The sequence below is a fragment of the Lepidothrix coronata genome, unplaced genomic scaffold, assembly GCF_001604755.1.
Source record: "Lepidothrix coronata isolate B3197 unplaced genomic scaffold, Lepidothrix_coronata-1.0 Scaffold8, whole genome shotgun sequence".
Taxonomy (NCBI): domain Eukaryota; kingdom Metazoa; phylum Chordata; class Aves; order Passeriformes; family Pipridae; genus Lepidothrix; species Lepidothrix coronata.
The window spans coordinates 2,805,172-2,817,546 of NW_016690188.1; positions in this window are offsets into that span (position 1 = coordinate 2,805,172).

Here is a 12,375-nt window from a genome sequence, read left to right on the forward strand (position 1 = left end):
TGTCGTCCGCCCCGCCTGCCCTCCATTGTTGTCCCACGCCCCGCGCCTCGGCGGTACCTGCAGTGCGGGGCTGGAGCATCGGTCCCCGAGGGGCCGTGACGCGAGGAGATGGGGTCCTCGGTGCTCAGCGCACTGCTGAGGCGGCGGTGGGGGATACAGGGAGGTGTACGGGGGGAAAAATGAATAAAGAAACCTCCCCCAGACAAAAAACAACAACGGAAAACCCCCTTGTTTTGAAGTGAAATTTTGAGAGATTTAAACAGTTGTTGGGGCTGAAAGGCAGCAGAAGGCTCCTCCAGATGGCTCATGCTACTCAGGAAAAGGCTCTTGTGCTGAGAGCAGCCCTGGCTAAAGAAAGCTGCACAAAATGCTAAAGTCATCTTGGCAAACATTGTTCTTTCTTTTTCTTTCTTTTTCTTTCTGTCTCTTTCTGTCTCTTTCTGTCTCTTTCTGTCTCTTTCTGTCTCTTTCTGTCTCTTTCTGTCTCTTTCTGTCTCTTTCTGTCTCTTTCTGTCCCTTTCTGTAATTGTTCTGCTTTGCAGCTGAAAACACCCCTGTCTTGTTTCCCCACCCTAAGTTACTTGTTTCTCAGTTTCAGAGCTGGTTTGGTTACATCTGAGCAGTTCTGACCAGACGTTTGAAGTCACGGAACCAATGGGTGATTGTTCCCCTTTATATGCAGAAAAATAGTCTGTATTTTAACTACTTTTTAAATTATTTCTAAAACTCAAAACTCCTGAAGTCCAAGAAGTCCCCATGATTCAGGCTATGAATGAATTACAAGCAGGATCAGGGAGAAACTTTCTAAAATATGTTTGAAAGGCTTAAAACGTTCCTTTGAAATCAACAATACTGCTTACAGGTGTAAAATTACACACGTTAACCAACTTCATGTATGTTCAGGAACAAAACCTTTTAATTCTGCATCCTGATCACTTTTAAAGAGCCCCTAGGGGGCTGTGGTCATGGGGAAATGAGCAGAGCTGGAGTAAGGACACTGCACACCAGGACCCTCTTCTGATGGAGTTACCAAAGAGGCTCCAGCCTGGCTGTCTGCTGCCACCACATCAGGATAGAAGCTACAAGTCCACCATAGAAAGGTGAGCAAGGGCCTTTGGGAGCTGGAGAGGTCCTTGGAGAAAAAAGTGCTTGAGGCATCAAACTATCCAGACATGTGTATTTGATTTGAATAGGGAGAGGATGCAGAACATGTTTTAACTTTGCAAATGTGTACATGGCACTGAGATGTCTCCACCTGACCGGACCAGCACCACAGGAACCTGTAGGTACCAGCCACTAATAATGGGATGAGGTGGTACAGCATCTGTTATTTAATACAAAACCTCTAACTATCTGGTGGATGTTGTAAATTGAAACTTACCTTAGGCACTGGAAGAATATATAACTACATGTGGACTGTGCTATGAAGGTTGAAGCAATTGGCTCTCTCCAATTTGCATATTTATTCAATTTAACAGTCATGGAATTAGTAAGGCTGTTCCATCCATGTTCATCCCCTGTTTTTCATTTCCTTTCAGAAAAAATTACAGCTGTATCATGCCTTAGTAAACTTTCAACCTTGAAAAGCTGTGAAATTACAAACTTTAGGTGTGGTTTTGAAAGTGAGGATGGAATGGAATTGGTGAATCAGAACTTGCCTCGAACTCTGAGCTCTGGCCCAAAAAACTGCTTGGCTAGAGATGATGCTTGGAATACAAGCAACTGGATATGAACTGGCCACACACAGATTTCATCTGGAAATTAGAAGAGGGTTGCTAACCATTAGAGCAATTAAATTCTGCCTTTTCCAAGGATGGTATTGGAAATGGAAAATCTCATTGCTTTTGAGATGAAGTTTATTAAATTCATTATACAATGCATTGTCTGCAACAGCAGGGGACAGACTTGATGTCTCAGGAGGTTGATTTGAGTGCTAAGGTGCTATGTGACATTGATCACACACCCTGATATTTGAATTTCAGAGGCAGCAGCTGCTTATCCCAGCAGATGCCTTTCCTGTTTATTGTAGGGTGAGTTTTCTTCTCCTGGGCATGTGGATGAGTTTTACTTTACTCCTGGAAAGATTATGGAGATGACAAGTACTCATCATGATTCGGGCTATAAATGGATTACAAGCAGAATATAGAAGAAACTTTCCTGCATGGAAAAGACTTCTCCCATTAGTTCTGGAGGTTTTGTTTCCTCTTTCAAAACAACTGCCAGGTGCTCCTGGAGAGTCACTGGCCTGGGCCAATTCTAGTTATAGGCAGATGTCTGCACTGCAGCTCCTGCAGATGATGCAGCAAATGGAGGTCTCTGACCATGCTGCCTGTGGGTTCCTGCAGTGCCTGGGGGCTGCTGTGCATCCTTCTGTGGATTAGAACAAGTAACATCTAGAGCAGAGAGAACACAGGAAGTGAAACCAAACCCATAGTAAGCTACAACAGCATTGTATTTTTGGAGAGTGCGTCCTCAGACATACATCCGGCTCTGTTACTCTCTCGAGCTCAATGTTTCTCCCTGTCTACCAAGTCAAGGAAACCCTCTCTGTGTACAACTCTGGCTAAACATATCACAAAAAAAATTCACAAAAGAGGTAAAGCATTTCCTTTTCAGGGTCCCAATCTGGCAGAAATGCTTTGCCACTTCACATGGTACTGCAGCCTTTACACCCTCTGTAAAGCCATGTGTCTAAATCAGTGAACCTAACTGAGCTACTCATTAGAAACTTGGCCAAACCACAAACATTTGTTTCCTTGCTTTATGCCAAACTCTGAGAAAGGGGGAGGGAGTGGCATGGAGCTCATGTTAATGAGTTCTTCAATCCCCACAGAGAGATAATCGGAGCACTGCTCAGAGATTCATCAACTTTTTTTATTAGCACTTTAATGACCTACATGTTGGGATTTTTTTTTTTTAAGGAGTTACTTCAGCTAAGAGCTAGATAACTCCTCATGCAGCTGTGGTTTAGGAAGCAGCTCAGGGGACACACATGCCAAATTACTTTAGCTCTAGTTAAAAAAAAAAACAACACCAAACAAAAACAAAAACCAAAAAACCACAACAAAACATATACTATGAGGTTTCCTGGGTGCCTCCCTTTTCAATCAAGGGCATTATGTCCTCAGTCTGTGTCTTCTGGGTTACATGGGGGGGAGTTGGTTTCTTTTGCAATCTTTGCAGCTTCATGAGCCATGCAGCAAAGTGCCAAACACTGGTGGTACTGCATGTTCCCCACGGACAAAGAACTGTAACAGTTCCCTGACCTGGTCACTCTGGGAGGCAGGTTCCCTCGGGAGGGATGAAAGGCATTTCCAGGGACCAGCACAGATCTTACAGAGCACTCCTGCTTCAGATGGCTCTTTGAGGAACAAAGTTGCTAAATGCTGAGGGCTGGAACCTTTTCCATGTTGCTGCAGGGTGAACCTCTAACAAGGGATTCCCTGGTGTCTGCTGAGGAGTCCGTGGCCCTGCACACCTGGTGGGAACTCATTACAACCATCTATACATAACAGTGAGAGCCGATGGCAACAGAGAGCTCTCAGAGGCTTGGTGGAGGCTGCTCAGAAATTACTCCAAGTTTGGTATTTGCAGCTTTCCTCCCATAAGGAACTGCTCATGGTGGCAGTCCATAATGGCAGCTGCTCAGGAGTCCGTTTGGTTTAAAAGGGGGAGAGCTGAGATGGCCTTTTGCTGTCACTCAGTAGGGCCGTCGGATGGAAAATGCCGTACAGTCTCTTCCCATGCCTCCCCCGCTCCCCAGTGGCCAGATTTCCTTCTGGTGCTCTGGAGAGAGCTGTGAGAATATATACATTAAAGACAGGGATGTAGTCAAATATTGCAGGATAACCAGGGTTATGAAAGTATTATAGAGGAATACTATTTACTTTTTCCTGAATCAAACCCCAAGTGTTTCCTGTCAGACCTCAGTACAATGGGATACAAATGTACAGTCCATTACATTCACATTTCCTCCAAACTGCTGTCTCTTTCCTTCGAACAGAGTACAGGAAAGGATGCTTTCTGCCCCCACTTGCAACTCTCAACTGACTTTATCTCTTTCGAAAAGGGATTTGAAACATTCAGCATGCACTGTCTTCAGTAGGTTGCCTCCCTTCTAATGCCTATTGCCTTAGGATGGGAGAGGTTGTAAACATGAAGGAATTCCTTTGATATCAAAGAGATCTTCATTGGAGTAACATCAGCATGAATGAATGCAAAACGAGGTCCATGGAGAATAAAATGCTAAGCCTGGAGAAAAAAAAATAAATCAAGATTCAGAGCAGCACTAGTCCCGAAGAATAGTAGCTTATACCATATAAGAACCCCATAGTTCTCATTTCCTCTTTATCCCTTCAGGACAGGAAAGAACATCCTGCTCTTCTAATATGAACAAAATAAAAGTTATTTTTGGACGCAAAAACTCATGTTCAGAGCACATTTTTAAGAAGACACTAATCTGTGATTCTGATGATGCATTTGGAGCACAGTACATCCTCTTGCATCAAGAAACCCATGTTTGTTGGCTCAGCACCGTCTACACTTGGGCAAAAGGTTTATGTTGGTTGAACAACAAGGTAGGGATTCTCTGTCAGCACGTTAACTGTGACTTGAACCTAAATTCTCTGACAGGAGTGTGCTGTCAGCAGACCCATACCAGATGGGAAGCCCTGTACAACTGCCTGGGGGAGAGGAGCATGGAAGTACAGGAGTGTAAGGTCATGGGCTGGTAGATGTGAGTGTTGATTCAGTAAGTCTGAAAAAGGCTTTCTGTACCAAACCTGGACTCCGGGGTAAGCTTCCACTTTCTTCTTTGTTACACCAAGACAAATTGGACATAGGACACCTCAGTGGTGAGGTATCTTTGTATGCTGTGCTTGTTGTTCTCGCCCTGGACCCACAGAGGAGCATGTGGCGTAATTTGCTGGACAGATGTTTTGAAGTTTAGAGCATCAAATCAAATTCAGGGCCTTCTGGGCAAGCTGCTACTTTTCATATTTGATGGATTGCTTGAAAAGACAGCACAGAGACAAAATCAAACTTTTTAATATGCATAAACAATATTAATTCATGAATAATGTTTTATTTTGGATTGTGCATTGGTAACTGTCACTCCCAAAGCCTCTTAGGAAGCAACTAAGATCAAAGAATATATATGAGCTCAATCTCTAACAATAAGGATAAACAAACTATAGAGGAGTTAGTAATTTACCAATTCAAGATTAGCAAACAGCTAATGTACTATAAAAAGAGTTCCACTTTCCCTTTAAAAGCCATTCATAGAGCATAAGATTTTAACTACTCTCAGTGTCAAGGGCCCCAAATACCTAAGCAGACTCTTGGGAATGACCTCATCTGTAGTTTCGGAGTATATTCCCAGGGATGTGTAATGGTAGGAAGGGCTGGATGGAAAGCTGGGGGGGCAGGAGCTCACTGCCCCGGCACAGCAGGGCTCCCTACATTGCAGCACGGGCCAGCAGCGCCTGCGGGGAGCTCCTGGCACTCGCCTGCAGCGTGCAAGTGTGTGCTCAGAGCAGTGTCCTTCTGTCGCTGCAGCCATCGAGAGCACGCTTTAAAAACCCACCCAGAGATATTCCTATGAAGTCAGTGGATTGCTCACATACTTGAAGCACTCATTTCCCTGGCGGGACAAATTGTGTTCAGTGGTTTTCATATGAAAGGACGTGTGATTGCTGTTGGTGACTGTCTCCATTTGTTCTCAGACAGGAAGCGGAGAAGGGCAGTGGGACCGATGATCAGGTCTGTGCAAACAGACACTGGAAACTCAAAACAAATCAGTCACAGAGGTATGTGGATAGAGAGAAGAGAAAAACCTTTGCTTCTCTTTGCCCAGCAAATTCTGATAATTCGCCAGAATGTGTACTAACCAGCTCCAAGTCTGTCTCTCACCCTGCTGATGACTTACCCTAAATTGCAAAGTCTGTGGTTTTAACTGGGATAGCTGAACTCTCTGGAACTCTGCAGGGGAAAGATAAATGAATCTACACAGCAGACTTCAATATCTCAGCCATTTTGCTGTGGAAGATAAGGAAATTGCGGAGGAATAAAAGCACAAATTCCCTTTAAGAAGAGAAATGTGTAATTTTACATACCATCACTTATGTACTAGAAAATAATATACAGATCCACTATCTAATTAGAGTTCTGAATGTGTGTGTTATATGGCAGAAGAAGCAGCTCAAACTACTGTGCAGAAAACAGACCTTGGATTGTCTAAAGATAGAGGGTGAAAAGCTATCAAACTTCCACAGAGATCCGTAGACTTCACCAGAGTGAGAGATACATCAGTACAAATTGAGTCTTTGGCCTCCTGTAGCTCTGCAAACCATCAAAAAGGACATTAATGTCATTAGCAAAACCAACAAACGTGCCTATACTTATTACTTGTTTGTAATAAGATTTGGCTAGTGTATAATTAGCAGGCTGCAGAAGTCTTTTACGACCTCTGAGAACAGTCTCTGCCATGCTGAGGTTCACCAGAAAATTCCTGTTTTTTCCGTGTAGTTACAAATTCCCCATCAGTTTCTACCCCATCAGATGGACTGACATAAGCATATGCAATATCATATAAATCCACGTGCACTATGTATGTATATATACACACCTACAAATGCATTAGTTTGGTTTGATTATTTACTCTACAAGGATAATTTTTGATGGGGAGTGCTTGTTCCCCAAGAGCCAATAACACTTCTGCCAAGTAGGACAGTGAGTTATCTTGTTTTTGTGGTACACAGGCACAGGATTACCCATTAGATGGCTTGAACACATCTCATTGTGAGTGGTTCATCAAGCCCATTCTCTGTCCTTCTGCTGGGATACTTTTTTCTCTAGGCTTGACCATGGCTTTACTGAGTTAATTAAACATGTGTCTAACTAAGCACATGCACAGCCCAAATGAGACTGGAATGGGACAAGTCTCTGAGTAGCTGCTGAACCGAGATCCTGATTTGGATCCCAGTGTCAAAAATATTAACTGGGTGACACCAAATGACACTGAACAAGAATGCAATTTATGCCACCACCTGTAGAAAGCTGGGGGAACTTTAGTCTTTGATTTAGGCTCATATGTTGCTGGATGGGAAAATGGCACACAAATGTTCAGCTGACACTAAAGCAGATGAGAACAGCGGTGTTGGAGTTGGCCCTCTGTCAAGCCAAACTGCAGCTACAGATCCGGCATCCTGCCTGGCTTTCAGATAGGAAACCAACTCCAGACCTCGCAGCTCTGCTCCGTTTTTCTACAACTGGGGGGCTTTTCAGAGCTGTTGAACATATACATGAGAACCGGCTGTTTCACTTCCTTTTCCAACACCCGAGGTGTAAAGGGCCGGCACGCAGCCAAGAAATGGGGCTGAGAGTCAACTGGGGGTTTCCGAGCATCTGACTGATAGATACCCTTACTCGTATGGAGCGCTCCAGGTGCTGGGGCCGGCTGCTGCTGCTGGGGGCCAGCTCTCAGGTTCCTTTAGAGTGTTCTCTGTGCTATGCTCCGAAGCTGAGCTCAGTGATATGAGTGCTTTGGGAAGCTGGCGTGGAGGGACCTGTTCTGTGATACTCTGTCACTTGCACCGGTGCTCTGCCAGCCACACTTTGGGAAAGCTGCTCCTGGCTTGTAAGATGTGTATGTTGCCTCTCTGCCTTGCAAGTGTGTGCTTGGGACAGCAATGTTCTGGGACTGTGGGAGGGGTTTCTCCCATCTAATGGATGAACAGTACGGTCCCTTCACTTGTGATATTGTTATCAACGATTCAAAATGAGATAACAAAAATACTTTCCATGCTGTGTAACTAGCTTCCCAGCAGAGATCCAGCAGAGATCTTGTGCTTTCAAGGGTTATCAGTGTGATTTTGGACGCTAATGGAAAGACAGCACTGAGTGATAAACCCCCCCAAAACAACAGCTATAATAAAATGGGACTGTAGTTCTGTTGCTGCTATGAACTTGGTGTATGAACATGGGCAGATCTTCAGGAGAAAACATCAAATTTCTATCCCCAGATATGACAGTCCAACTTTTCAGATATCATGGCAGATGGTCTTTCAAATCCTCTTGCAGCAGGTGTGGCCATAATTCATAACCTGTCTTCCACCTGGGTGTTCATTTTCCCAACCTTTGACTGAAGTGTCGTGAGTCACTGACTCCTCTAATTTTATCCAACACTTTGTGCTTCTGTTCCAAAGCCTGTTAGCAGGCAGGCATCAGCAGCCAGCTTTACTCATGGAGTCCTTCTGGTTTGTGGGGAACTTTCATTTCTCTCAAAGTCAGACTGATGATTCAAGACTAATGAACTGCTGTGAATACTCTGCTTTATCAGAGGAAATAGTTGGAGGTTGAAGTCTTGGTCCCTAACAAGTCTTTGCGAAGATATTAACATGTCTTGCCAAGACATAGTAATTCGCTCGCAGCCAATGTAACATTCCTCAGAGGCCATAAGGCAAGATTCAAAAAAAGGATCATGTGGCTGGGTCCAAGCTGAATTAGCTATTCCAGAGAAACACCCCAAGCATGTGACTTCTTTGCAGACAGATCTAAGGTAACAAATCGCACCAGATTTTGGTGAATCGATTCATCTATTCTCAAGATGTTTCATGCAAGAAAGAAAAGAATACATTTTCAAAAAAAGAAATGAAAAACTGTCCATACAATGCAGTAGTCACAGGAAAAGAAGTAACCTTAATGACTGGGGTTAAAAAAAAAGGAATTGTGGAAGAGGACATTTCACAGCTATGCCTACATTTTGTTTGCTTGCTCTCCTATGAGAAAAGTGTCAGGAGAAATAAAACAGAAAAATGCTATACATATTCCCTGTAACTGATTATGCAAAATACTGTCCTTCTGGGAGCTGCCTACAGTAGGTTAAACCTGACTTTCAGAAGATAAACAGCAGGTATTAAATTATGGCATTTGAGATCTGTGGGGTGGGGATTATTAGAAGATAGTGTAAGTCAGATGGCTCTTTGGAGACATGCTTTTTATTCAATGACAGGACAAGCCCTCACACTGGTACTCTCACAGGCACTCAAGTTATGTACAGCAAAGGGCAACACAAAGATCTCCAAACAAGCTCCAGCAACATGGGAGCATGGTTTGGTCTGGGGGAGGATCAATGCCTTGAATCCTGGGTGTTACCATCCCTGTGCCTCTGCTCAAATGCCATGCAGCTAATTAGTTGTGGGAATAGCCTTGGTGCCTTATAGTTGGGTTACCTCTGTGCCACATGCTATTGCTGGGCTATTTCTCCAGCCTGAAGGGCATTGGCGATTTTATCAGCAGCTTCAGTGAAAACAGGCCAGCAGGCAGTGCTTTGCATCTCCTACGCTAAAAATCGTTATTTGGTTCACCACTCATTGTTCTGACAGTTGTCTCATTTATTCACTTTTTACATCAAAATCCATTCCTCTAAAGCTTATATTCAACCTTAAGCTTCAGCATGTGTTAATAGTATTAATCATTCTGGAAATAGCTCTGTCTGCTCTGCTATCAGTAGCTATCTTGAAGACACACTGTCCTGGCTCCACATTGCTTCCTGCTCCCTGGGGGTGACTCTCAAGCAAATAAATAGGTGCACAGAAGGGGAGAGGGGTAGGAGGCAGAAGGAAGCAGAGGGGGATGCCCTTGGGCTGTGCATCCATATTTTAGAGGCTGTGCCAAGGTGCATTTAGCTGCAGTGTGATTCAGCCATGGTTCTTTCTGGGGGGGTCTGACCTTCCCCTATGCATCCCATCTGTCCTGAAGGAGGCATAACACAACATGTTTGGGGTGGTAAACATCATCTAGGAACCCAGAAGCCTTCCAAGAAGGATCCTACTGTCACAGGCATCAGGGGCAGATGGCACCTGCAGATAGGAGAGCTGGGTCTTGGAAATGCTCTGGGATCCTGCAGTTCAAGTAAGTGTTGATGTTGCTGAGTGACCTGCCCATATGGTTTTGCCTTTTTACTTGCCTGACTTCTATGTATGCATCTCTTCACAAAAATGAAGGGTATTCCAGAGGGCTTTGAAACCTTCTCTTGGGTATATTAAGAAATAACACCATATGTGGAATCACCAGAAGAGAAATTCAACTAAGACTAAAAATAGAGAGTTTTTTTTTGCTTTCTTATTAAAAAAAAATGCTAATGCCCAGTTCTAGGATCCTCACATTTCTTTATCTAATGGACAGTCTCCAAATACAAGCATCCTCTGGGGCAATGTCATGTTCTCTTCACAATTGCCTGAACTGTTTTTCCCCTTCTTTCTGATTCTATAACATCTCACAGCTGACTATGGCAATTGTGGAAAAATGCCAGTAATAGTAGTAGGGGTACAAGTAACACATTGCTACCTTCTTTGAATATAACTCAGCAGCTGAAAAACAAATGATGGTTACAGGCATACGACCAGTTACCTGCCTGCTTCCTGGACCATGGCTTAAGAACTTCAAAATAGTAAAAAAATATTTCACAGTTAATAAAAAACCTTACTTTTATCAAGGTCAATAGAGGTGGCTCTGCCCATGATTGCACACAAAAAACATTCCAGCACAACTGGCAAATCCCTTCCTATGTCTAAGTTTCCCACATTTGAATAGTACAAAGTACTCACAGACCTGATTTTCCATGATCCACAGTAGGTGCCAGAAGAACAAATTTCCGCATAGGGCATTTGGTCAGGTATAGTCCTGTTGTACTGCAAGTTGCACGTGATGAAACAGATATTGAATAGAAAAACATGAGGTCACCTTTTGCTATTGATAATCCATGAAAATGTAAAATACATTGGACATAAGTAGGAGTGGATCAGAACACTGCCATGGTAATTGTTTAAGAAACATTATGCTTTTACTCACAAATCAATAGAGAAGTCAACAAGTTCATCTGAGATCATTGTGTATCTATTTGAGGCACTTCTGTAGTACTTGCATTTTTGAACACTAGTATCCCATAGCACTTGTCAAAATATTGTATTGGTAGTTGAAATTAACTTAATTACCTGACTTCTTTGGCTTTGATCATTTATTTTGATTCTGTGGTCCTTGGAGTAATACTCTTCCTTCAATTCAGAGTATAGTGTCAGCATTAACAGTGAATCACAGACAAGAGAGAATAATCAACTTGCAGCCTCATCTCTTTTCTAGCTAACATTTTGCCATGAAGCACATTTAAAAAGGCTGGAAATGAACATAAAACTGAAAGTTAACTTAGCTACTTCATGGTTTTCACTACAGCAGCAACAATATCCGTGCCACTGAACAAATTTACTGAGGAAATGATTTTTGCTGTCAACACCATTGGGAAAAAGCCAAAGTTCCTGTTCAATTGACAGCAGTACTGTCCAAGTCAAACAATTTTAAAAATGAGGATTTTGTGATTCTTTTTTACTCCCTCCAAAAATGTGGTGCATTTCTTGCATCACAGGCTAAGACTTCCTGTTCAACTATATGGCTTTTTAACCAAATGCTTTCCTTTACCTGTTACTTGACATTAACCCACCACTCCTCCTCTGGATCCTCTCCTCCCTCTCTGTGCTCCCCTTTCCCTTCTGCTCTTTAAGTTAACATCACTTTCACAAGTTCCCTTTTAATCAGCCCATGCCTGCTGGCACAAGCTGTCAGCAGTATTCATTTCTCTAGGCTCTAGCCTTGTGTTACATTGCCTTGGCAACAAGATTTAGCAGCAAGGCAACAGCCTTGAACTTGTCAGAGTCTGTTGCAACGCGCCGAGCATGTATTACTCTCCAGCACCTCAGGTTGCTATAACAACTACTAACAATAAAACTCATCTCCTGGCTTTAAATACAGGAACTTCTACAGTCTGTTTCCTGGCAGGACTGCAGCAATATTATGTGATTCCTGGCTGTGCTTGTTTTGCCTTCTTCTTCCTTTTTGCACGATAAGCAGCCTCCAGGAGCAAGGTGCTGAGGCATGGCAAGGAGCTTGGCAATGGGAAGCACAGCCCCTGACAGTGAGCATGGGCACTGCTGGTCCAGGACTGGAGGAACAAAATGCCAAGTGACCCCAGGGACAATGCAAGGCACAGAGCCCCAGCAGCAAACTCCAAATGCTCCAGACCACAGGCTGTACCCAGTGACACTCAGCACCTGTTTGCACCAGGCCTTTGGCTGTAGCATTTTGATTTTTCCCCCATTCCTTCAAAATACATCCTGAGTGGCTGGTAACAGCATCCTGGGGAGGACAATGCAGCCATCAGAGAGGCATTTTTGGTATCTATCAGCACAAAGTATTTCCTCCCACCCTTGCAAATATTCAGCTGGCAATACCGATGAGAATAAAGGAGCAGTGCTAGTGTGGAAAGACAGACAAGGGACCAATGACTGTCGTAGAATTGTGTCTCTCAAGTTTGAAGTGACCCAT